At 36.9% G+C, this 24,635-nt stretch overlaps 1 protein-coding gene and 1 pseudogene across 1 annotated transcript in view; both read left to right on the top strand.

The window, feature by feature from the left end:
• Positions 1–24,635, top strand: part of ZC3H12B (zinc finger CCCH-type containing 12B) — a 468,310-nt gene that overhangs the window by 304,547 nt on the left and 139,128 nt on the right. The gene's annotated exons all lie outside the window — the stretch shown is intronic.
• On the top strand, positions 10,431–10,695 carry LOC123595055 (annotated as a pseudogene).

The following is a 24,635-nucleotide window of genomic DNA, read 5'->3' on the forward strand; positions in this document are numbered from 1 at the left end:
CACCAAAACTGAAACAGGAAGAAAGAGAAAACTAGAGCAGACCAGTAACAACCAAATATGTTGAATCATTAATCACAAGACTCCCAACAAACAAAAGTACAGGGCCAGATGGCATTACACGCGAATTCTACAAAACATTAAAAAAGAGTTAATACCTATTCTTCTCAAACTTTTCCAAAAAATAAAAAAAAGGAAAGAAAATTCCCATATTCATTCTATGAGGCCATTATTACCCTAATACAAAAACTAGATAAAGAAGCCACTAAAAAAGAGAAATGCAGGCCAATATCCCTGATGAACACTGATGCAAAAGTTCTCAATAAAATAACTAGCAAAACAAAACCAACAATATATTTAAAAAAAATTCATCATGATCTCCTTAGATTTCTTCTTGGGTTGCAAGTGTGGCTCAATATTCAGAATTTAAGCCACATGATACACAAAATTAATAAAATAATGTATAAGAAGCACATTATCCTTTCAATAAATGGAGAAAAAATAACAAAATACAACATCCATTCAGAATCATAACCCTCAACGAGGTAGTTTTAGAGGAAACATACCTCAGCACATTAAAGGCCATCTATGGAAAACTCATAACTAATATCATACTCAGTGGAGAAAACTCAAGATTTTCCTGTAATGTCAGGAACAAGACAGGAATGTCCACTCTCACCATTGTTATTTAACATAAAACTGTAAGTCCTAGCCACAGAAATCGGGCCACAAGAAAAAATAAACTATATCTTAATCAGCAAGGAAGAAGTCAAATTTTCACTATTTGCAGATGACATTACACACGAATTCACTAAAGTCGTAGGATATAAAAAGCAATATATAGAAGTCTGTTGCTTTTCTGTATACCAACAACGAAGCAACAGAAAGAAAAATAAAAAAATAAATCCCATTTACACCTTTGCACTAAAAACCATAAGATACCTAGGAATGAGCCTATCCAAAGAGGTGAAAGACGTGTACTTGGAAAAATATAAAATAGTAATGAAATAAATTGAAGAGAATGAAAAGAAATGGAAAGACATTCCAAGCTCTTGCATTGGAAGAACAAATAGTAAATGTCTATACTGCTCAAAACAATCTACACAATCAATGCAATCCCTACCAAAATACCACCAGCATTTTTTTCACAGAGCTAGAATAAACAATTTAAAAATTTGTATGGATCAACAAACACCCTGAATAGTCAAAGCAAGCTTGAAAAAGCAAAGCAAAGCTGGAGGAATCACAATTCCAGGCTTCAAGTTATATTACAAATTGTCATAGTCAAAATAGTATAGTACTGGCATAAAAGTAGCGCATGGAACAACAGAACAGAATATGAATCTCATAAATGAACCCACAACCATATGGTCGATTAATCTACAAAACAGGAACGAGTATTCCATGAGAAAAAGATAGTCTCTTCAAAACATGGTGCTTGGAAAATTGGACAACAACGTGCAAAAGAATTGAAACGATATTTTTTTTCCTACACCATGCACAAATATAAATTCAAAATATATGAAAGACCTAAATGTGAGACCTTGAATGATAGAAATCCTAGGGTAGAACACAGGCAGGAAACTCTGACCCAGCTGTAGCAATTTTTACTAGATACATTGTCTAAGGCCAGGGAAACAAAAGCATAAATAATCTATTGGGACTTCATCAAAATAAAAAGCTTCTGCACAGTGAAGGAAACAGTTAACAAAAGTAAAAGGCAGCCTATGAAATAGGAAAAGATATTTGCAAATGTCAAATCTGATAAAGGATTAGTATCCAAAATATATAAACAACTTATAAAACCAACACCCCCCAAAATGAATAATCCAATTAAAAAATGGGCAAAAGATTTGAAGAGACATATTTCCAAAGAAGACATACAGATAGATAACACACATTAAAAGTTGCTCAACATTACTCATCATCAGGAAAATACAATATCAAAACAATGAAATATCATCTTGCACCTTTCTGAATGGCTAAAATCAACAACACAAGAAACAACAGGTGCTGGAGAGGTTGTCAGAAATGGCAACGCTCTTGCCCTATTCATGGAAATGCAAAGTGGTGAAGCCACTATGGAAAACAGTATTTAGTTTTCTCAAAAAGTTAAAAATAGAACTACCTTACAATCCAGTAATTTCACTAGTAGGTATTTACCCAGTGAATACAAAAATACTAATTCAAAGGGATATATGCACTCCAATGTTTATAACAGCTCTATCTATAATAGCTATAATATGGTATAGTAACTGCCCAACTGATGAATGTATAAAGAAGATGTGACGTGTGTGTGTGTGTGTGTGTGTGTGTGTGTGTGTGTGTGTGTATTCACACAATGGAATATTAGTCAGCAATAAATAAGAGTGGGATATTGCCATTTGCAGTGACATGGATGGAGCTAAAGAGTAGTATGATGTGGGAAATAAGTCAGAGAAAGACAAATACCATATGGTTTCACTTACACATGGAATCTAAAAAAAAAACAAAGTAACAAAGTAGAATAAAAGAGAAAGAGAGGCAAACTAAGAGGCAGACTCTTAACTATTGAGAACAAAGTGATGATTATCAGGGGGGTGGTAAGTGAGGGAATGGGTTAAATATGTAATGGGGATTAAGGAGTGCATCTGTTGTGATGAGCACCAGGTGTTGTGTGGAAGTGTTGAATCACTAATTTGTATATATGAAACTAATATTACACTGCATGTTACCTAAGTGTAATTTAAATAAAAACTTTAACAAAGTCTTCACATTTGAGACTGACACTGCTAACCATGTTCAAGCGATGCACAAATAGTATATAAATGCTTCTTTCATAGTCCTATGGATTTGAAAGTTTAAGAAAATAGTATTTGTAACAGACTTCAAGATCATTGGAAGAAAAAGACTATTTAAGTATAATATTTAGACCTATCACCCTTACAGATACAACAGAAAAGCAAGAAATAAAGGATGGTATATAAGAAATCTATTTGTCTAGGGATGATGTATCACATTTACTGTGTTAGTATAGACTTTTGAGGCAATTTCTGTACTCCCTCCTTTTTCTTATGTTTCTTCCACTACCTCCCCAATAAATATAATCACAGCTACTATATGGCAAGCTAAGGATTCACTCATTTTTTTGATTTTGATTGTAAAATCTATTTATTTGTTTTTTAAAAATTTCTTCAGCATTCCTTTTCATTATTTTTTGTTTAAATTTTCGTTAGTTAACATACAGTGCAATATTCATTTTGGGAGTAGAATTCAGTGATTCATCACAACACCCAGTGCTCATCACAACCAGTGCCCTTTAAAAAATGTGTTTTCATTTTATTTATTTTGAGAGAGACAGAGAGTACAGCAGGGGAGGGGAAGAGAGAAGAGAGACAGAATCCCAAGCAGGCTCTGCGCTGTCAACACAGAGCCTGAAGCAGGGTTTGAACCCACGAACCTCAAGATCATGATCTGAACTGAGATCAAGAGTCAGACGCTTAACCGACTGAGCCACCCAGGCGCCCCACCAGTGTTCTTTTAAATACACCAAACCCATCTAGGCCATTTCCCACCCAACTCCCTCCTTCAACCTTCAATTTAATCTCTACCAATAAGAGTCTCTTGTGAGACTCCCTTCTCTTTTTTCCCCTTTCCCATGTGTTCATCTATTTTGTTTAATAAATTCCACATATGAGTGAAATCATATGGTATTTTTCTTTCTCTGACATATTTTGCTTAGCATAATACATTCCAGCTCCATCAATGTTGTTGCAAATGGTAAGATTCCATTCTTTTTGATGGCCGAGTAATATTCTATTGTATATATATACCACATTTTCTTTAGCCGTTCATCAGTTGATGGGCATTTGGGCTATCTCCATAGTTTTGTTATTGTTGATAATGCTGCTATAAACATTGGGTGCATGTATCCCTTCAAGTCAGTATTTTTGTATCCTTTGGGTAAATATCTAATAGTGCGATTTCTGAATTATAGGGTAGTTCTATTTTCTGTTTTTTTTAAGGAACCTCCATACTGTGCTCCAGAGTAGCTAAACCAGTTTGGATTCCTCCAGCAATGCAAGAGGCTTACCCTTTCTCTGCATCCTCACCAACATCTTTATTTCTTCTGTTGTTAACTTTGGCCATTCTGACAAGTGTGAGATAGTGTCTTATTCTGATTTTGATTTATATTCCCCTGATGCTGAGTGATGTTGAGGATATTTTCATGTATCTGTTATCCATCTGGATGTCTTCTTTAAAAAAATGTTTATTCACATATTCTACCCATTTCCTAACTGGTTTATTTGCTTTTTGAATGTTGAGTTTCATAAACTTTTTTTTTTATCGATTTTTGGGTACTAAACCTTTATCAGATATATTGTTTGCAAATATCTTCTCCCATCTTGTAGGCTTTTGGTTTTGTTGATTGCTTCCATCGCTGTGCAGAAACTTTTTATCTTAATGATGAAGTCCCAATAGTTCATGTTTGCTTTTGTTTCCCTTAACTTTGGTGGCGTGTCTAGTAAGAAATTGCTGTGACCAAGGTCAAAGAGGTTGCTGCCTATTTTCTTCTGTAGGATTTTGATGGTTTCCTGTCTCTCATATAGGACTTTCATCCATTTTGAATTTATTTTTGTGTATGGTGTAAGAAAGTGGTAGAGTTTCATTCTTCTATATGTTGCAGTCCAGTTTTCCCAACACCCTTTGCTGAAGACATTCTTTGCCATTGGATACTCTTTCCTGCTTTATTGAATATGAATTGACTATATAGTTGTGGTTCCATTTCTGGACTTTCTATTCTGTTCCATTGATCCATGTGTCTGTTTTTGTGCCAGCACCATAATGTCTTGATACTTACAGCTTGAAATTCAGAATCGCGATGCCTCCAGTTTTGTTTTTCTTTATCAGGATTGCTTTGGCTATTCAGGGACTTTTTTGGGTCTATAAAAATTTTAGGACTCTTTGTTCTAGAACTGCAGTGAATGCTGGTGGTATTTTGATAGGGATTGCATTAAATGTGTAGCATTATTTGGGTAGTATAGACATTTTAACAATATTTGTTCTTCCAATCAATGAGCATGAAATGCTTTTCCATTTCTTTGTGTCCTCTTCAATATCTTTCATAAGTATTCTATACTTTTTAGAGAACAGATATTTTACCTCTTAATTTTGGTTTATTCCTAGTTATGTTATTGTTTTTTGGTGCAAATATAAATGAGATCAACTCCTTGATTTCTTTTTCTAATGCTTCATTATTGTATTGAAATGCAACAGATTTCTGCACATTGATTTTATATCCTGTGACTTTGGTGAATTCATGTATTAGTTCTCACAGTTTTGGTGGAGTCTTCTGGGTTTTCCACATACAGCAACATGCCATCTGCAAATAGTGAAAGTCTGACTTCCTCCTTTGCCAAATTGTATGCCCTTTATTTCTTTTTGTTGTCCAATTTGTTGCAGCTAAGTATTCCAGTACAATGTTAAATAGTAATGGTAAGAGTGGGCATCATTTTCTTGTTCCTGATGGTAGGCAAAGGGTGTCAGTTTTTCCTTTATAAAGGTGATATAGGCTGTGGGGTTTTCATAAATCACTTTTATGATGTTGAGATATGTTCCCTCTATCCCTGCTTGTTGAGAGTGTTTATCGAAAGGATGCTGTATTTTGTCAAATGCTTTTCCTGCATCTATTGAAATGATTATCTGGTTCTTATCCTTTCTTTTATTAATGTGGTGTATCACGTGAGTTGGCTTGTGAATATTGAACCATCCATGCAGCTCAGGAATACTCACTTCATCGTGGTGAATAATTCTTTTAATGTGCTGTTGAATTCGATTTGCTAATATCTTGTTGAGATTTTTTTGCGTCCATGTTAATCAGTGATATTGGCCTGTAATTTTCCTTTATACTGGGGTCTTTGGTTTGGGGAACAAGGTAATGCTGGATTCATAGAATGAGTTTGGACGTTGACCTTCCATTTATATTTTTTGGAACAATTTGAAAAGAAAAGCTATTAAGTCTTCTTTAAACGTTGGGTAGAATTCCTCTGGGAAGCCATCTGGCACAGTACTCTTGTTTATCTGGAGATTTTTAATTACTGATTAAATTTCTTTTCTCTCACGTTCTTTTCAAATTTTCTATTTCTTCTTGTTTGAGTTTTGGTAGTGTATGCGTATCTAGGAATTTGGCCATTTCTTTCAGATTGTCCAATTGGTTGGAATATAATTTTACATAGTATTCTCTTATAATTGTATTTCTATGGTTGGTTGTGGTCTCTCGTCTTTCATTCATGATTTTATCTATTTGGGTCCTTTCTATTTGCTTTTACTAAGTCTGGCTAGGGGGTTCATCAATTTTGGTAATTCTTTCAAAGAACCAGCTCTTGGTTTTGCTGATTTGTTCTATTGTTTTTGTTTGTTTGTTTGTTTGCTTTAGGCTTTACTTTCTGTTCCTTTTCTAGTTTCTTTACATGTAAGGTTAGATTGTGTATTTGGACATTTCTTGCTTTTTGAGATAGGTCTGAATTGCAATATAATTTCTTCCTAGGGCTGCTTTTGCTGTATCCCAAAGGGTTTGGACAGTCATATTTTAATTTTCATTAGTTTCCATGTATTTTTTTTAAATTATTCTCTAATTTCCTGGTTAACCCATTCATTCTTTAGTAGGATGTTCTATAACCGCCACATATTTGAGGGCTTTCCAATTTTTTTCTTGTGGTTTACTTCAAGTTTCACAGCATTATAATCCAAAAATATGCAGTGTATGATCTTGATGTTTTTGTACTTTTTGAATGCTAATTTGTGACCCAGTATTTGATCTATCCTGGAGAATGCTCCATGTGCACTGCAGAAGAATGTGTATTCTGCTGTTTTAGGATAGAATGTTCTGAATTTATCTGTTAAGTCCATCTGGTCCAGTGCGTTAAAAGCCATTTTTTCCCTTATTGATTTACTGCTTAGATGATCTGTCCATTGTTGTAAGTGAAGGATTAAAGTCTCCTACAATAATGAGCTTCGCTATGTTTGTTATTTATTTATATATTTGAGTGTTCAAGTTGGGGGCATAAATATTTACAATTGCTAGATCTTAATCTATAGACCCCTTAATTATGATATGCCATTCTTAATCCCTTGTTATAGTCTGTTTTTTTTTTTTTTTAACGTTTATTTATTTTTGAGACAGAGAGAGACAGGGCATGAACGGGGGAGGAGCAGAGAGGGAGACACAGAATCGGAAGCAGGCTCCAGGCTCTGGGCCATCAGCCCAGAGCCCGATGCGGGGCTCGAACTCACGGACCGTGAGATCGTGACCTGAGCCGAAGTCGGACGCTCAACCGACTGAGCCACCCAGGCGCCCCTATAGTCTGGTTTTAAAGTCTGGTTTGTTCAATATTAGTATGGCTGCTCTGGCTTTTTTTTTTTTTTTTTTTTTTTTTTTTGATGTCCATAGCAAGATAGATGGTTCTACATTCCCTCACTTTCAATCTGCAGGTGTTGTTAGGTTTAAAATGTTAGGTCTAAAATGTTGTTAGGTCTCTTATAGTCAGAATATACATGTTTTTTTTTAATCCATTCTGATACCCTATGTCATTGATTGGAGCATTTATTCCATTTATATATGAAGTGATTATTGAAAGATATGAATTTAGTGCCATTGTGTTATCTGTAGACATTGTGTTTGTGGTGATGTTCTCTGGTCCTTTTTACTCTGTGTTACTTTTGGTATTTTTTGTTTTGTTTTGTTTTTTTGTTTGTTTTTGTTTTTGTTTTTTTTCTGCACTCAAAATTCCTCTGTAACATTACTTGCAAGGCTGGTTTAGGGGTCACAAACTCCTTTAATTTTTATTTGTGTGGAAAACTCTTTATCTCTCCTTCTAATCTAAATAATAGCTTTGCTGGATAAAGGATTCTTGACTGCATATTTTTTCCCTTTCGGCACGTTGAATATATCCTACCACTCCTTTTTGGCTTGCTAAGTTTTGTGGACAGACCTAATGTGAATCTGATTTGTTCTCCCTTATAGGTTAAAGAATTCTGTCCTTGCTGGTTTCATGATTATTTCCCTGTATGTGTATTTTGAGAATATGACTATGATATGTCTTGGTGATGGCCAGCTTTTGTTGAATTTAATGGGAGTTCTCTGTGCTTCTTGGATTTTGATGTCTATGTTTCCTCCCCAGATTAAGGAAGTTTTCAGCTATAATTTGCTCACATAAACCTTTTGCCCCTTTTCTCTGTCTTCATCTTCTAAGATTCCTATGATCTGAATGTAATTCTTCTTTAATAAGTCACTGAGTTCTCTAAGTCTTGTATCATGATCTTTGGCCTTTGTATCCCTCATATTCTCAGCATCATTATTATCCATAATTTTATCTTCTATATCACTGATTCACTATTCTGATTTATCCATCCTCTCTGTCATGGCATCCATTCAAGATTTCATCTCTGCTATAACATTTTTAATTTTGCCCTGATGAAATTTTAGTTCTTTTCTCTCTGCAGAGAGAGATAGCTAATATTCAACCATAGCTAATATTCTTATAATTTTGTTTTTAAATTCTATTTCAGACATCTTACTATGTTTGTGCTGATTGAATCCCTGGTCATGAGTTCTATTGTCCGTTCTTTCTTTTGGGGTGAGTTTCTCCATCTCATCATTTTGTCCAGAAAAGAAAAGAGCAAAGAAAGAAAAGAAACTAAAAGAAAGAGAAACACAAACAACAAACAGAAATAAAGAAAAAACAAGGAACAAAAAACAAACAAAGAAAACCAGAAATCCAGATTCTGGGTGTGTTTTGGTTTGCTTGTTAAAAGAATCTAGGTCCAAAAATAAAATAAAATAGAATAAATACAAACAAACAAACAAAAAACAATAAAAGAAAGAATAAAAGAATATGTATATATAAAAATAAAAATAATAATACCAAAAAGTAAAAAAAAAAGAAATTGAAAAATAAAATAAATGAAAAAATAATAATGAAGAATAAAAGTAAAAAGGAAGTTAGATCCTATTTCCCCTAGAGCTGAAGCTTTGCAACACTATGCTCCATAGACTTGGTGCAAGGGAATTGTTTGTGCTGGTTCTGGAAGAAAGAAGGATCTGCTGTGATGATTCTCAGACTCACTTGTTTAGGTGCAAATGTGCCTCCAGGGTTCAGGGGGACAGGGCTTGGTTTAATTAGCTCCGGCTTCCACCAGTTGGTACTGCTTTGCTCCTTGAAGGTTTTTCAGCTCTGAAGGGTGGAATGAATATGGCCTTCCCCTGTTCTATAAGCTCCTGAGCTGAATGTTTGCACATCCTCCCACACACACACACTCTTCAGGGAACTCTCAGAGAAGAGCAATTAATCACTCCTATTGTGTCTCTGATTTCCCTCAAAGCCCCATATTCACCAGCCTGTGTCCAGGCTTTTTATCTCAGGCGCATGACTGAGTTTCAAAACTCCAAATTTTAGGGATTCCAGGGGTGCAGATCTACACTGCTCCTCTGGGATCTTGGAGAGGGACTCAACAGGCTTTTGCTGGCCCATTTATGTTGGGGGAGGGGGGAGTGGCATGACTGTCCAGCTATTCAGAGTTTAAGTCAAAACAGAGCAAAAAACCAGCCCCCCTGCTTGCAGCCCTCAGCCAGAAAGAATCCCCTCTCATGCCTGGAAACAGCATAGCACATTGGCACAACCAGTCTTTCTTCTTACCCAATGGATTGTCGAACCATGCTGTCACTCTTGGGACTCTACCCCGCTTCACCACTTGAGCACTTTAAAGCCAGGCAATTCCCCCATGGCAGCTATCTGCTAAAAGTTCATATTTTGTGCTCCCCTGCTTATACTACTTTGCAGTAGCCCAAGTAAGCAAGCTTCTTAACCCCAGCTGGACCCAGAGCAGTACCTCCCCACTTAAACTCACAGCACCTCCTACCTTCCAAATGGTGGTACCTTTTCTACATGTAGTCTTACAGGTTTTGTTCACTCAAACCTCTAGTTGGTTTCTTTGATGTTCATAACAATTTGATAACTATCTAGCGGTGTTCAAGGGATGAGAAAAGCCTAGGGTCTCCCTAATCCTCTACCATCTTAACTCACTCTATATTTCTTTATACAACACATTGGACAAGACAGACAAGAAAAAATAACACTTTAGTAGTAAAATGCATATAACATACCTTAAGTACAATAGGCATTCAGATAAAAGTGTTCTGAATTCAATTTTTATCTTAATCAGTCAGTGTTTTCCTCATGAAAGATGGTACCTAAGGTAAGTCTTGCAGATTGTGTAGTTACAGAAAAAAAGAGAATGTCTTGTCTCTGAATCTGCTTCTTCATTGGTAAAAAAAGGGATGATGTTGTCCCCTTCTCTCCTATATCATTGCTATGGTTGAATAAGGTGGCATATGTGAAAATATTTGGTAAATTAAAAAGAATTAAGGACTGGCTAGGCTTACAAAAGAATCAATATGCCTTTAGCTAGAAATTTACTACACCCATCCTTAAAAGAGGAAAAGAAAAAAAAAACATAAAAAGAAATAGCTAGCTCAAAGCCCAGATTCCTATTTTATGGATGTAAAATGTTCAGGTTGTTACAAGAGTACCACGGTTTTCAGCCATGATCAGACGGTGTTTTTTTTTTTTTTGTATAGGTTGTTTAACATTGTTGCGCCAGCCAAGAGGAGGAAAGGCCAGACTCACAGAAGGCTTTTCATTTAGAAGAAAGCAACACTAATGATCCATATTAGTGTTATATCCTCCTGAATTTGTTATATCACAGAGAGCCTTATCAGTTCAGTAATTCCAGTTAATCTATAAAGATAATGTAATTGTTTTTAATTTTGTAAGGTGCACATCAGTTGTCTATTTTGGTGTCAGTTTTTCAATAAATTTTGGCTATGGACAAAAAAAAAGCACTAAACAATGTAAACTGTTACTAATACCTGCTAAAGTATGAAAGTGTGAGTGCATGTGATTGATGTGTGTACATACAGCTTACAGTGAGGGTATTGTTTTAAGGATGGACAGCTCCCCTACTACTAACTCAGAGAGTTATAAAATTTCAGGGCAAAGAGGGACCTCAAAGGTCATGTGATCTAACCCCATCTGGTGCTTGTTAAAAAGGAGGCTGGAGGAGAAAATGGTCTGGTATCTACTAAGGAAACTGATCTGTGTCTCTACATAGTCATTAATCTCCCAAATTCTGTTAATTTAGAAAATAGTACCACAGATTTTTTTTATTAATCTTATAAATTGACTTGAATTAATATTTTTTTTTTACTTTTAATGTTTTTAATAATGTTGACTGAAGTAAAGCATATTTATTTCAATGCAGACTCTTCCTTTTTCTTCTAATTACCATATTCCAAAAATATGGAAATTAAAAAATTGGAAGGCAATTTTCTTAGATCAGCTTATTGTTTCTGAATTTTGCTCCTAAAAGAAGATTCTTTGCATTCCCAAATTAAGAACGTGATTCGTTGGGGAAGATGTTCTAACCCAAAGTACAGAAAACAGAGAGAAGAGTCACAGTTTTATCTTTCAGCTCACTTATTCTGGATGTTAATCAGTACCTAATGCCAATTTATCTCAGGGAAGACCACCCGAGTAACTTTAATCAGGTTGGACTTTATAGTAGATGATTATTTCAAGGCAGTTCTCAGTATATATGGCTTAATTCCAAGGGTAATGTTAGTCATTTTTATGTAACTCTAAATTTGCCAAGCAAACAAGAATATTATAGTGATAGTTAAGCAAAACATTAAGGTAATTAGCCTTAGATGAGAAAACACAAGTGCCACTTTTTTCTTCCTTTTTAATTTTTATTTATTTATTTTTATTTAAATACAAGTTAGTTAACATACAGTGTAGTCTTGGCTTCAGGAGTAGAACCCAGTCTCTTACATATGACACCCATTGCTCATCCCAACAAGTGACCTCCTTAATTCTCATTAACAATTTAACTCATCCCCTGAACCCATTCCCCCTCCAGTAACGCTCAGTTTGTTTTCTGGATTGAAGAGTCACTTATGGTTTGTCTCATCTCTGTTTTTATCTAATATTTCCCTTCCCCTATGCAATTCTATTGAGTTTCTCAAATTCCACATATGAGTGAAATCTTATGATATCTGTCTTTCTCTAACTGACTTATCATAATGCCCTGTAGTTCCATCCATGTTGTCACAAAGACAAGATTTCATTCTTTATCATCTTTATCATCACGTATCATCACGTATATATCATATACATATATATATATATGTATATATTCCATCCATGTTGTCACAAATGGCAAGATTTCATTCTTTATCATCACTGAGTAGTATTCCATTGTGTATATACATATGTGTATATATATATATACATGTATATATGTATATATACATATATATACATGTATATATGTATATATACATATATATACATATATATACATATATATACGTATATATATATATATATATACGTATATATATATGTATATTTTCCATCCATGTTGTCACAAATGGCAAGATTTCATTCTTTATCATCACTGAGTTTTATTCCATTGTGTATATACATATATGTATATATATATATATATATATATACACATATATATATACATATATATATATTTTTTCCATCCATGTTGTCACAAATGGCAAGATTTCATTCTTTATCATCACTGAATAGTATTCCATTGTGTATATACATATGTGCATATATATACGTATATGTATATACGTGTATATATATATGTATATGTACGTATATATATACATACACATATATATACACGTATATATATATACATATATATTAGATGTTCTATATATGTGTATATACACATATATAGAACATCTAATTATCCATTCTTCAGTCAATGGACATTTGGGCTCTTTCCATAGTTTGGCTATTGTTGACAGAGCTGCAATAATCATTGAGGTACATGCTTCCCTTTGAATCAGCATTTTTTGTATCCTTGGATTAACATGTACTTGTGCAATTGCTGGGTTGTAGGCTAGCTCTATTTTTCATTTTTTAGGAACCTCCATACTGTTTTCCAGAGTAGCTGCACCAGTTTGCATTCCCACCAACAGTGCAAAATGTTCCCCTTTCTCTGCATGTTCACCAACATCTGTTCTTCCTGAGTTTTTAATTTTAGCCATTCGGACAGGTCCGAGGTGGCATTTCACTGTGGTTTCGACTCGTATTTCCCTGATGATGAGTCATGTTGAGTATATTTTCATGTGTCTGTTAGCCATCTGGAGGTCTTTGGAAAAGTTCCCATGCATGTCTTCTGCCCATTTCTTGACTGGATTCTTTGTTTTTTGGGTGTTGAGTTTGGTAAATTCTTTATAGATTTGGATACTGACCCTTTTTCTGATATGTCATTTGCAAATGTCTTCTCCCATTCCATCAGTTGCCTTTTAATTTTGTTGATTGTTTCCTTCACTGTGCGTAAGCTTTTTATCTTGATGAGGTGCCAATAGTTCATTTTTGCTTTTATTACCTTGCCTCCAGAACCAAATTAAGGAAGAAGTTACATGCCTGAGTCAAAGAGATTTCTCCTGTAGGATTTTTATGGTTTCCTGTATCACACTTAGGTCTTTAATCCATTTTGAGTTTATTTTTGTGTAGGGTGTAAGAAAGTGATCCCATTTCATTCTTCTGCATGTCACTGTATAGTCCTCCCAGCACCATTTGCTTTAGAAACTGTCTTTTTTCCATTGGATACTTGTTCCTCCTTTGACGGAGATTAGCTGGCCCTATATTTGTGGGCCCATTCTGAGTTCTGTATTCTTTTTTTTAAAAATGTTAATGCTTTTTTTGGGGGGCGCCTGGGTGGCTCAGTCGGTTAAGCATCCGACTTCAGCTCAGGTCACAATCTCACCGTCCGTGAGTTCGAGCCCCGCGTCAGGCTCTGGGCTGATGGCTCGGAGCCTGGAGCCTGCTTCCGATTCTGTGTCTCCCTCTCTCTCTGCCCCTCCCCCGTTCATGCTCTGTCTCTCTCTGTCCCAAAAATAAATAAACGTTAAAAAAAATTTAAAAAAATAAAATGTTAATGCTTTTTTTGAGAGAGAGAGGGAGAGAGAGAGAGAGCAGGAGAGGGTCAGAGAGAGAGGGAGACACAGAATCTAAAGCAGACTCTAGGCTCCGAGAGTCAGCACAGAGCCCAATGCAGGGCTTGAACTCATGAACCATGAGATCAAGACCTGATCGGCCACTTAACTGACTGAGCCACCCAGGCACCCCTGGGTTCTCTATTCTATTCCATTGATCTATGTGTCTGTTTTTATGCCAATATCATACTGTGTTGATGATTACAACTTTGTTATACAGCTTAATGTCCAGAAGTGTGATACCTCCAGGTTTGTTTTTCTTTTTCAATATTACTTTGGCTATTTGGGATTTTTATGGTTCCATTAAAATTTTTGTGTTCTAGCTCTATGAGGAACGATGTTGTTATGTAATAGGGATTTCATTGAATGTGTATATTGCTTTGGATATCAACATTTTAGCAACATTTTGTCTTCTAATCCATGAAAATGGAATGTTTTTCCATTTCTTTGTGTCTCCTTCAATTTCTTTCATAAGATTTCTGTAGTTTTCAGCATAAATATCTTTTATCTCTTTGGTTAGGTTTATTCCTAGTTATCTTATTGTTTCTGGTGCAGTTATAAATGAGATTGATTCCTTGATATATTTTCTGCTGCTTCATTATTGGTGTATAGAAATACAACCAATTTCTGTACATTTATTTTAAATCCTTTGACTTTGCAGAATTCATGTATCAGCTCTAGCTGTTTTGTGATGGAGTCTTTCGTGTTTTCCATGTAGATTATGATGTCATTTGTGCAGAGTGAAAGTTTGACTTCTGTGCCAATTTGGATACATTTTATTTCATTTTGTTGTCTTATTTCTGAGGCTAGGACTTTCAGTATTATGTTGAACAACAGTAGTGAGAGTGGACATCCCTGTCATATTCCTAATCTTTTGGTAAAGCTCTCATTTTTTTTCCATTGAGGATGATATTAGCTGTGTGCCTTTCATATATGGATTTTATGATGTTGAGGTATGTTCCTTCTATCCCCACTTTCTTGAGGGATTTTATACAAAAAGGATGTTGTGTTTGTCAAGTGCTTTTTCTGTATCTATTGAGAAGATCATATGGTTTTTAAGCCTTCTTTTATTAATGTGGTGTATCATGTTGACTGATTTGTGAATATTGAACCAGGCTTATAGCCCAGGAAAATAATCCTATTTGATCATGCTGAATAATTCTTCTAATGTACTGCTAAATTCAATTTACTAGTATCTTGTTGAGATTTTTTTTCATCCAGGTTCATCAGGAATATTGGCCTGTAATTCCCCTTTTCAGTGCAGTCTTTGCCTGGTTTTGGAAACAAGGTAATGCTGACTTCATAGAATGAGTTTTGAAGCTTTCCTTACATTTCTATTTTTTGGAATACTTTGAGAAGAATAGGTATTAACTCTTCTTTAAATGTCTGGTAGAGAGCAAACTGAGGGTTGATGGGGGGGTGGGAGGCAGGGGAGGGTGGGTGATGGGTATTGAGGAGGACACCTGTTGGGATGAGCACTGGGTGTTGTATGGAAACCAATTTGACAATAAGTTTCATATTAAAAAAAATAAATAAATAAACATTACAAAATTTAAAAAAATGTCTGGTAGAGTTGCCCTGCGAAGCCATCTGACTTAGGATTCTTATTTGTTGGGAGGGTTTTAATAACCAGTTCAATTTATTTACTGGTTATGGGCCTGTCCAAATTTTCTATTTCTTCATGTTTGAGTGTTGGTAGTGTATTAGTGTCTAGGAATTTGTCCATTTCTTCCATATTGTCCAGTTTGTTGACATATAACTTTTCATGGTATTCTCTTCTAATTTTTTGTATTTGTGTGATGTTGGTTGTGTTCTCACCTCTTTCACTTGTGATTTTATCTATTTGTGTCCTCTCTCTTTTCTTTTTGAGAAGTCTGGCTAGGGGGTATCAATTTCGTTTATTCTTTCAAAAAGCCAGCTCTTACTTTCATTGATCTGTTCTAATGTTTTTGTTTTGTTTTGTTTTGTTTTACTGAGACTCTGTATTCTTTATTTCTGTTCTAATATTTATTATTTCCTTTCTTCTGCTGGCTTTGGGCTTTATTTTCTGCCACTTTTCTAACTCCTTTATGTGTGAGGTTAGGTTGTGTATTTGGGACTTTTTTGCTTCTTTATAATTTTTTTTCTTTACTTTTACTTATTTTTGAAAGACAGAGAGAGGCAGAACATAAGTGGGGGAGAGGCAGAGAGAGAATAAGACACAGAATCTGAAGCAGGTTCCAGACTCCAAGCTGTCAGCACAGAACCTAATGTGGGGCTCGAACTCAAAAACTGTGAGATCATGACCTGAGCTGAAGTCGGACGCTTAACCAACTGACCCACCCAAGCACCCCTTTGTTTCCTGAGATAGGCCTGAATTGCAATGTATTTTCCTCTTAGGACTGTGTTTGGTGCATACCAAAGGGTTTGTACTGTTGTGTTTTCATTTTTATTTGCTTCCCTGTAATTTTTAATTTCTTCTTTAATTTCTTGGTTAGCCCATTGAGGACTTTCCAAATTTTTTCTTGTGGATAATTTCAAGTTTCATAGCATTTTAATCTGAAAATATGCATGGTATTATCTCAATATATTTGTACCTGTTGAGGGCTGATTTGTGATCCATTATGCGATCTACTTTGGAGAATGTTCATGTGCACTTGAGAAGAACGTGTATTCTGCTGCTTTAGAATAAAATATTCTGTATATATTGGTTAAATCCATCTGGTCCAATGTGTCTCTCAGGATTGTTGTTTCCTTGTTGATTGTCTGCTTAAATGATCTTTCCATTGCTTTAAGTGGGGTATTAAACTCTCCTACAATTATGACATTATTATCAATGAGTTTCTTTATGTTTGTTATTAATCAATTTATATAATTGGGTTCTCCCAAGTTGAGTACATAAATATTTACAATTGTTAGATCTTCTTGATAGATAGACCACTTAATTATGATATAATGCCTTTAATCTCTTGTTACAGACTGTGTTTTAAAACCTACTTTGTCTGAGGGGCACTTGGGTAGCTCAGTCGGTTAAGCGCCCGACTTCAGCTCAGGTCATGATCTCGCCCTCCGTGTGTTTGGACTCCGTATCTGGCTCTCTGTTTACAGCTCAGAGCCTGGAGCTTGTTTCAGATTCTGTGTCTCCCTCTCTCTCTGTCCCTCCCCCGCTCATGCTCTGGCTCTCTGTCTCTGAAAAATGAATAAACCCTAAAAAATTGTTAAATCTAGTTTGTCTGATATAAGTATGACAATTGCAGCTTTCTTTTGATGTCCATTAGCATCATAGATGCTTCTCCATCTCTTAATTTTCAATCTTTAGGTGTCCTGAGAACTAAAGTCCTCAGAACTAGAGTCTCTTATATGCAGCATATAGATGGATCTTGTGTTTGTTTGTTTGTTTGTTTTTATTCATCCTGATACCCTATGTCTTTTGATTTGGGCATTTATTCCATTTACATTCAGAGTGATTATTGAAAGGTATGAATTTAATGCCACTGTGTTATTTGTAGGTTTCATGTTTGTGATGATGTTCTCTGGTCCTTTGTACTCTTTACTGCTTTCCACTCATAGAGTCCCTTTTAGAATCTCTTGCAGGGCTGGTTTAGTGGTCATGGACTCCTTTAGCTTTTGTTTGTCTGGGAAAGTCTTTATCTCTCCTTCTATTCTGAATCACAGCCTTGCTGGATAACGGATTCATGGCTTCATATTTTTCCTAATCAGCACATTGTATATTTCATGCCACTCCCTTCTGTCCTGCCAACTTTCAGTGCACAGGTCTGCTACTAAACTTATGTATCTACCCTTGTAGTTTAAGGACGTTTTGTCCCTAAGCAACTTCAGAATTTTCTCTTTATCTTTTTATTTTGCCAGTTTCACTATGATATGTCATGGTGTTGACCTGTTTTTGTTGATTTTGAAGGGAGTTCTCCATGTCTCTTAGAATTGGATGTCTGTTTCCTTCTCCACATTAAGGAAGTTCTCAGCTATGATTTGTTCATATAAACATTCTGTCCCTTTTTCCCATTCTTCTTCTTCTGGGACTCCTATGATACAGATATTGTTTCATTTAATGAAATCACTTAGTTGTCTAACTCTTCCCTCATGATCTTGTAATCTCCTTTCTCTCTTTTTTTCAGTTTCATTATTTTTCATAATTCTATCATATATTTCACCTATTCTCTCCTCTGCTTCTTCAATCCTCTCTGTCAATCCTCTCTGTAGTTTATTTTACATCTCATTTATAGCATTTTGTAATTCATCCTGACTAGTTCACAAGTCTTTGATCTCTGCAGGAACGATTTCTCTGGTGTCTTATATGCTTTTTTCAGTCTTATGACTATTTTTCTAAATTCTTGTTCAGATATATTGTTTGTATCTGTTTTGAGCAGTTATCTGGCTTTGATTTCTTCTTGACCCTTCTTTTGGGGAGAATTCCTTTGTCTTGTCACTTTTCCTAATTTTATCTTTTGCATGTTTTAAAAGCTCGATATGTGTCCTTCCCCTGAGAGTACAACTATATTAAAAAGGGGTCATACACTGCCCAGGGCTTGGCACTCCAGAAAGTGTTTCTGGTGTATGCTGCATACACTGTTGTTGCATTTGGGCTTCTCTATACCACTTGTAAGTCCTCTCAAGAGCTTCTCCTTGCTTGCAGTGGTGGAGTGTTTGGAACTTTAACTAGGTTTTCTTTTCCTTGTTTGTTGACGTAAACTCTGGGGGGTGGGAATTGAAGTTGATGGAAGTCTGATCCCATAAAAAGAGAAAAAGGAAAGGGGAGGAAACAAAACCAAACAGGGAATTAAAAACTATAAGTCTAATTCCAGAGAAAGAGAAAGGAAAATAAAAAAGAAGAAAAAAAGAGAAAATATAGAAAAATATTAGAATAAAAATACCTGATGAAGGAAAATATACATATATAATAAAAATTGACCAAAATCAATACAGAAAATATAAGCCTGATTGCAAAAGAAAAAAAAATAAAGAAAAGAAAACAAGAAGGAGGAAAGAAAGAGACAAGAAATATTTTTAAAAATTTTCTATTGTTGCATGGGTCTGGGACTGTATTGGTCTGGAGGAGAGGCCAGCTGATTTGGGTCAGTCAATCTTGGTCTAGTAAATAACCAGTTTCCAGGCACAGAGTGACGGGGTTTGGTGTAAGTGTGTCTCGCCCACACTGGGGACTGCTGTGCTGCTCTCTAAAATCCCACTGTGTTGGTGTTGGGAACAAAATGGCATCACCTCATTTCTCCTCCCTGACCGGCTATCTCAACCCACACTGTTCACTGTTCTACAGCCCTCAGAGAATAATGAGGGTGGTCAACTTGCTGTGCTCCACAGTTCTCCTGAGCCTTGTTGGCACTTGACTGGGATTCAAAAACCAATGTCTTTAAGGACATGGTAAGAGGCAGCTCCTCTCTCCTGCTCTGGAGTAGAGACTCTCCACCCTGTTGATTGAAGGCCTTTGGCTGCATCTGCAAGGTTTTTTGTCCTTAGTGGGGGGCAATAAACCTCTTCCCATAAAATTCTGGGAACTACACTGTGCTATGCAGTTGGGGGCAGGATTTCTTCTCTCCTGGAGCGTGCACCACAACTCCACTATGGAGAAAGTCACATACTTCCAAAACGTCTGACTTTCAGAACCAAAGGCTGTTTTCAAAAAAATCTGGCATTCTCTGTACCTCTTGTTCCTCTGTTCATGCTCCAGAGATGTTATCCTCCTGTGCTAACCCAATGCCGCCCTTTTACAACCCCTTCTTTTTCTCTCCCTTTTGTCTCTCCACATAAAGTGTTCCCTCCCTTCTGTGACTATGCTGTTTTATCTCCCCCAATTCACATACACACACCTTGATCCTGTCAAGCTGTCTCCCTCAAACTGTGGAAATCCTTTTGCTGCTCCACAGATCAATTTCTTGGTTGTTCCAAGTGATCAGACCTCAATATAGCTGTGTTTGAGGGACCAAGAAAATCTCAGTACCCCTACTTCTCTGCAATCTTAACTCTCTCTCTCTCTCTGCCCATTTCTTAACTTGGTCATTTGGTTTTTGGGTATTGAGTTTGATAAATTATTTATACATTTTGGATACTAACCCTTTATCTGATATGTCATTTGCAAATATCTTCTCCCATTCCATAGGCTGCCTTTTAGTTTTGTTGATTGTTTACCTCATTGTTCAAAAGCTTTTTATCTTGATGAAGTCCCAACAGTTCATGTTTGCTTTTGTTTCCTTTGCTTTCGATGACATGTCTAGTAAGAAGTTGCTATGACCAAGGTCAAAGCGGTTGCTGTCTGCGTTCTTATCTAGAATTTTTATGGTTTCCTGTGTCACGTTAAGGTCTCTTATCCATTTTGAATTTATTTTTGTGTATGGTGTAAAGAGGTGGTCCAGTTTTATTTCTTTCTGCATGTCGCTGTCCAGTTTTCTCAAGTCCATTGGTTGAAGAGACTGCCTTTATTCCATTGGATATTCTTTCCTGCTTTGTTGAAGATGAATTGACATATAGTTGTGGTTCCATTTCTGGGTTTACTTTGCTGTTCCATTGATCTATGTGTCTGTTTTTCTGCCAGAACCATACTGTCTTGATGATGAGAGCTTTGTAATATAGCTTGAAATCCAGAATCATGATGCCTCCAGTTTTGTTTTTCTTTTTCAGAATTGCTTTGGTTATCCAGAGTCTTTTTTGGTTCCATACAAATTTTAGGATTATTTGTTCTAGCACTGCTAAAATGCTGGTGGTATTTTGACAGAGATTTCATTGAATCTGTAGACTGCTTTGTGTGTATAGAGAGTTTAACAATGTTTGTTCTTCCAATCCGTAAGCATGGAATGTTTTTCCACTTCTTTGTGTCTTTCTCAATTTCTTTCATGAGCATTCTACAGTTTTCAGAACACAGATGTTTTACCTCTTTAGTTAGATTTATCCTAGGTATCTTATTGGTTTTGGTGCAATTGCAAATGGGATCTATTCCTTGATTTCTTTTTCTGCTGCTTTGTTATTACTGTATAGAAATACAACAGATTTCTGTACATTGATTTTATATCCTGAAACATTGCTGAATTCATGTATTAGTTACAGCATTTTTTTTGGTGGCATCTTTTGTCGTGTTCATTTTGTGCACAAAGTGAAACTTTGGTTTCTTCCTTCCTTATTTGCATACCCTTTATTTATTTTTTGTTGCCTTATTTTTGAGGCTAGGCCTTCCAGTACTATGTTAAATAGGAATGGTGAGAGTGTACCTCCTTGTCTTCTTCCTGACCATGGGGGAAATGTTCTCAGTTTTTCCCCATTGAAAATGATCTTAGTTGTGGGACTTTCACAAATGGCCTTTATCATGTTGAGGTATGTTCCCTCTTTCCCTAGTTTATTTAGGGTGTTTAGATGAACACCTAAGAACACCATCCAAGAATGGATGCTGTATTTTGTGAAATGTTTTTTCTTATGTTTATGAGTAGTTGTTTTATATATTTGGGGGCTCCGGTATTCGGCGCATAGACATTTAAAATTGTTAGCTCTTCCTGATGAATAGACCCTGTAACTATTATATAATGTCCTTCTTCATCTCTTGTTACAGCCTTTAATTTAAAGTCTAGTTTGTCATGATATAAGTATGGCTACTCCAGCTTTCTTTTGGCTTCCAGTAGCATGATAAATAGTTCTCCATCCCCTCACTCTCAATGTAAAGGTGTCCTCAGGTCTAAAATGAGTCTCTTGTAGACAGCAAATAGATGGGTCTTGTTTTTTTATCCATTCTGATACCCTATGTCTTTTGGTTGGCGCATTTAATCCATTTACATTCAGTGTTATTATAGAAAGATACGGGTTTAGAGTCATTGTGATGTCTGTATGTTTTATGCTTGTAGTGTTGTCTCTGGTACTTTGTCTCACAGGGCCCCCCTTAGGATCTCTTGTAGGGCTGGTTTAGTGGTGACAAATTCCTTCAGTTTTTGTTTGTTTGGGAAGACCTTTATCTCTCCTTCTATTCTAAATGACAGACTTGCTGGATAAAGGATTCTCGGCTGCATATTTTTTCTGTCTAGCACACTGAAAATCTCGTGCCAATTCTTTCTGGCCTGCCAAGTTTCAAAAGAGAGATCAGTCACGAGTCTTATAGGTCTCCCTTTATATGTGAGGGCACGTTTACCCCTTGCTGCTTTCAGAATTTTCTCTTTATCCTTGTATTTTGCCAGTTTCACTATGATATGTCGTGCAGAAGATCGATTCAAGTTACGTCTGAAGGGAGTTCTCTGTGCCTCTTGGATTTCAATGCCTTTTTCCTTCCCCAGTTCAGGGAAGTTCTCAGCTATTATTTCTTCAAGTACCCCTTCAGCACCTTTCCCTCTCTCTTCCTCCTCTGGGATACCAATTATGCGTATATTATTTCTTTTTAGTGTATCACTTAGTTCTCTAATTTTCCCCTCATACTCCTGGATTTTTTTATCTCTCTTTCTCTCAGCTTCCTCTTTTTCCATAACTTTATCTTCTAGTTCACCTATTCTCTCCTCTGCCTCTTCAATCCGAGCCGTGGTGGTTTCCATTTTGTTTTGCATTTCATTTAAAGCGTTTTTCAGCTCCTCCTGACTGTTCCTTAGTCCCTTGATCTCTGTAGCAAGAGATTCTCTGCTGTCCTCTATACTGTTTTCAAGCCCAGCGATTAATTTTATGACTATTATTCTAAATTCACTTTCTGTTATATTATTTAAATCCTTTTTGATCAGCTCATTAGCTGTTGTTATTTCCTGGAGATTCTTCTGAGGGGAATTCTTCCGCTTGGTCATTTTGGATAGTCCCTGGCGTGGTGAGGACCTGCAGGGCACTTCCCCTGTGCTGTGGTGTATAACTGGAGTTGGTGGGCGGAGTCGCAGTCAGACCTGATGTCTGCCCCCGGCCCACCGCTGGGGCCACAGTCAGACTGGTGTGTGCCTTCTCTTCCCCTCTCCTAGGGGCAGGATTCACTGTGGGGTGGCGTGGCCTGTCTGGGCTACTTGCGGACTGCCAGGCTTGTGATGCTGGGGATCTGGCGTATTAGCTGGGGTGGGTAGGCAAGGTGCACAGGGGCAGGAGGGGCAGGCTTAGCTCGCTTCTCCTTAGGTGATCCACTTCAGGAGGGGCCCTGTGGCAGCGGGAGGGAGTCAGATCCGCTGCAGGAGGTTTGGCTCCGCAGAAGCACAGAGTTGGGTGTTTGCGCGGAGCGAGGAAGTTCCCTGGCAGGAACTGGTTCTCTCTGGGATTTTGGCTGGGGGATGGGCGGGGGAGATGGCGCTGGCGAGCGCCTTTGTTCCCCACCAAGCTGAGCTCTGTCGTCCGGGGGCTCAGCAGCTCTTTGTCCTCCAGCCTTCCCGCTTTCCAAGCAGAGCCGTTAACTTATGACATCCCAGACGCTAAGTCGCGCTTGCTGTCGGAACACAGTCCGTCAGGCCCCTCCGCTTTTGCAAGCCAGCCTCCGGAGCTCTGCTTGGCCGGTGAGCCGCCCCTCCGCCCCGGCTCCCTCCCGCCAGTCCGTGGAGTGCGCACCGCCTCGCCGCCCTTCCTACCCTCTTCCGTGGGCCTCTCGTCTGCGCTTGGCTCCGGCGACTCCGTTCTGCTAATCCTCTGGCGGTTTTCTGGGTTATTTAGGCAGGTGTAGGTGGAATCTAGGTGATCAGCAGGACGCGCGGTGAGTCCAGCGTCCTCCTACGCCGCCATCTTCCCAAGAGTCCTGTGAAATGTTTTTTCTGCATCTATTGACAAGATTATATGGTTGTCATCTTTTCTTCTATTAATATGGTTTATCACGTTGTTTGATTTGCAAATATTGGACCAGCCTCACAGTCCAGGAATAAGTCCCATTTGACCATTGTGAATAATTCTTTTAATATACTGTTTAATTCCACTTGCTATTATCTTGAGAATTTTTGCATTCATGTTGTTCAAGGATACTGGCCTGTAGTTTTCCTTTTTAGCTTACTTTAAAAAATATTAGATATTGTGCAATGTCTGGTTAGATCAGTCAGTTGAGCCTTCTACTTCAGCCTAGGTTATGATCTCGACATTCCTGTGTTCAAGCCCCACATTGGGCTCTGTGCTGACAGCTCAGAGCCTGGAGCCTGTTTCAGATTCTGTGTCTCTCTCTCCCCCCCTCTACCCCTACCCCACTCATGCTATGTCTGTCTGTCTCTCTTTCTCAAAAATAAATAATAAAAAATTAAAAATATATATTAGATATTATTTTTATCTTTGAACTCCATTATAGATTATTCTCATTTATTCTGTAGGATTTGCAATTTGTAGAGTGGTTTTCAATAGAGAAAATGTAAATCAAATTTAACATTCATGTTTAAAAGTTGTCCTCAATGGAAATATTCTTAAGATATATGGTTCAATTCTATACCTGCTTCAACAGTAAACTAAACAGAATTAAACATTTTCTTGTTTACTGGGGACCATTATTAATGAACATTCATTATCACACATCACTACCACATAGGATACAATGATAGTCCTCAAAGACTAGGACACTGGTAGTTATGGGATAGGTGCAGGAGTGAGACACTTAAGGTTCTTGGAACTTACATTCAATAGCTTAAGAAAAATGTTTATTTCTTGTCTCTTTTTG

Source organism: Leopardus geoffroyi, chromosome X (assembly GCF_018350155.1).
Source record: "Leopardus geoffroyi isolate Oge1 chromosome X, O.geoffroyi_Oge1_pat1.0, whole genome shotgun sequence".
Classification (NCBI taxonomy): Eukaryota; Metazoa; Chordata; class Mammalia; order Carnivora; family Felidae; genus Leopardus; species Leopardus geoffroyi.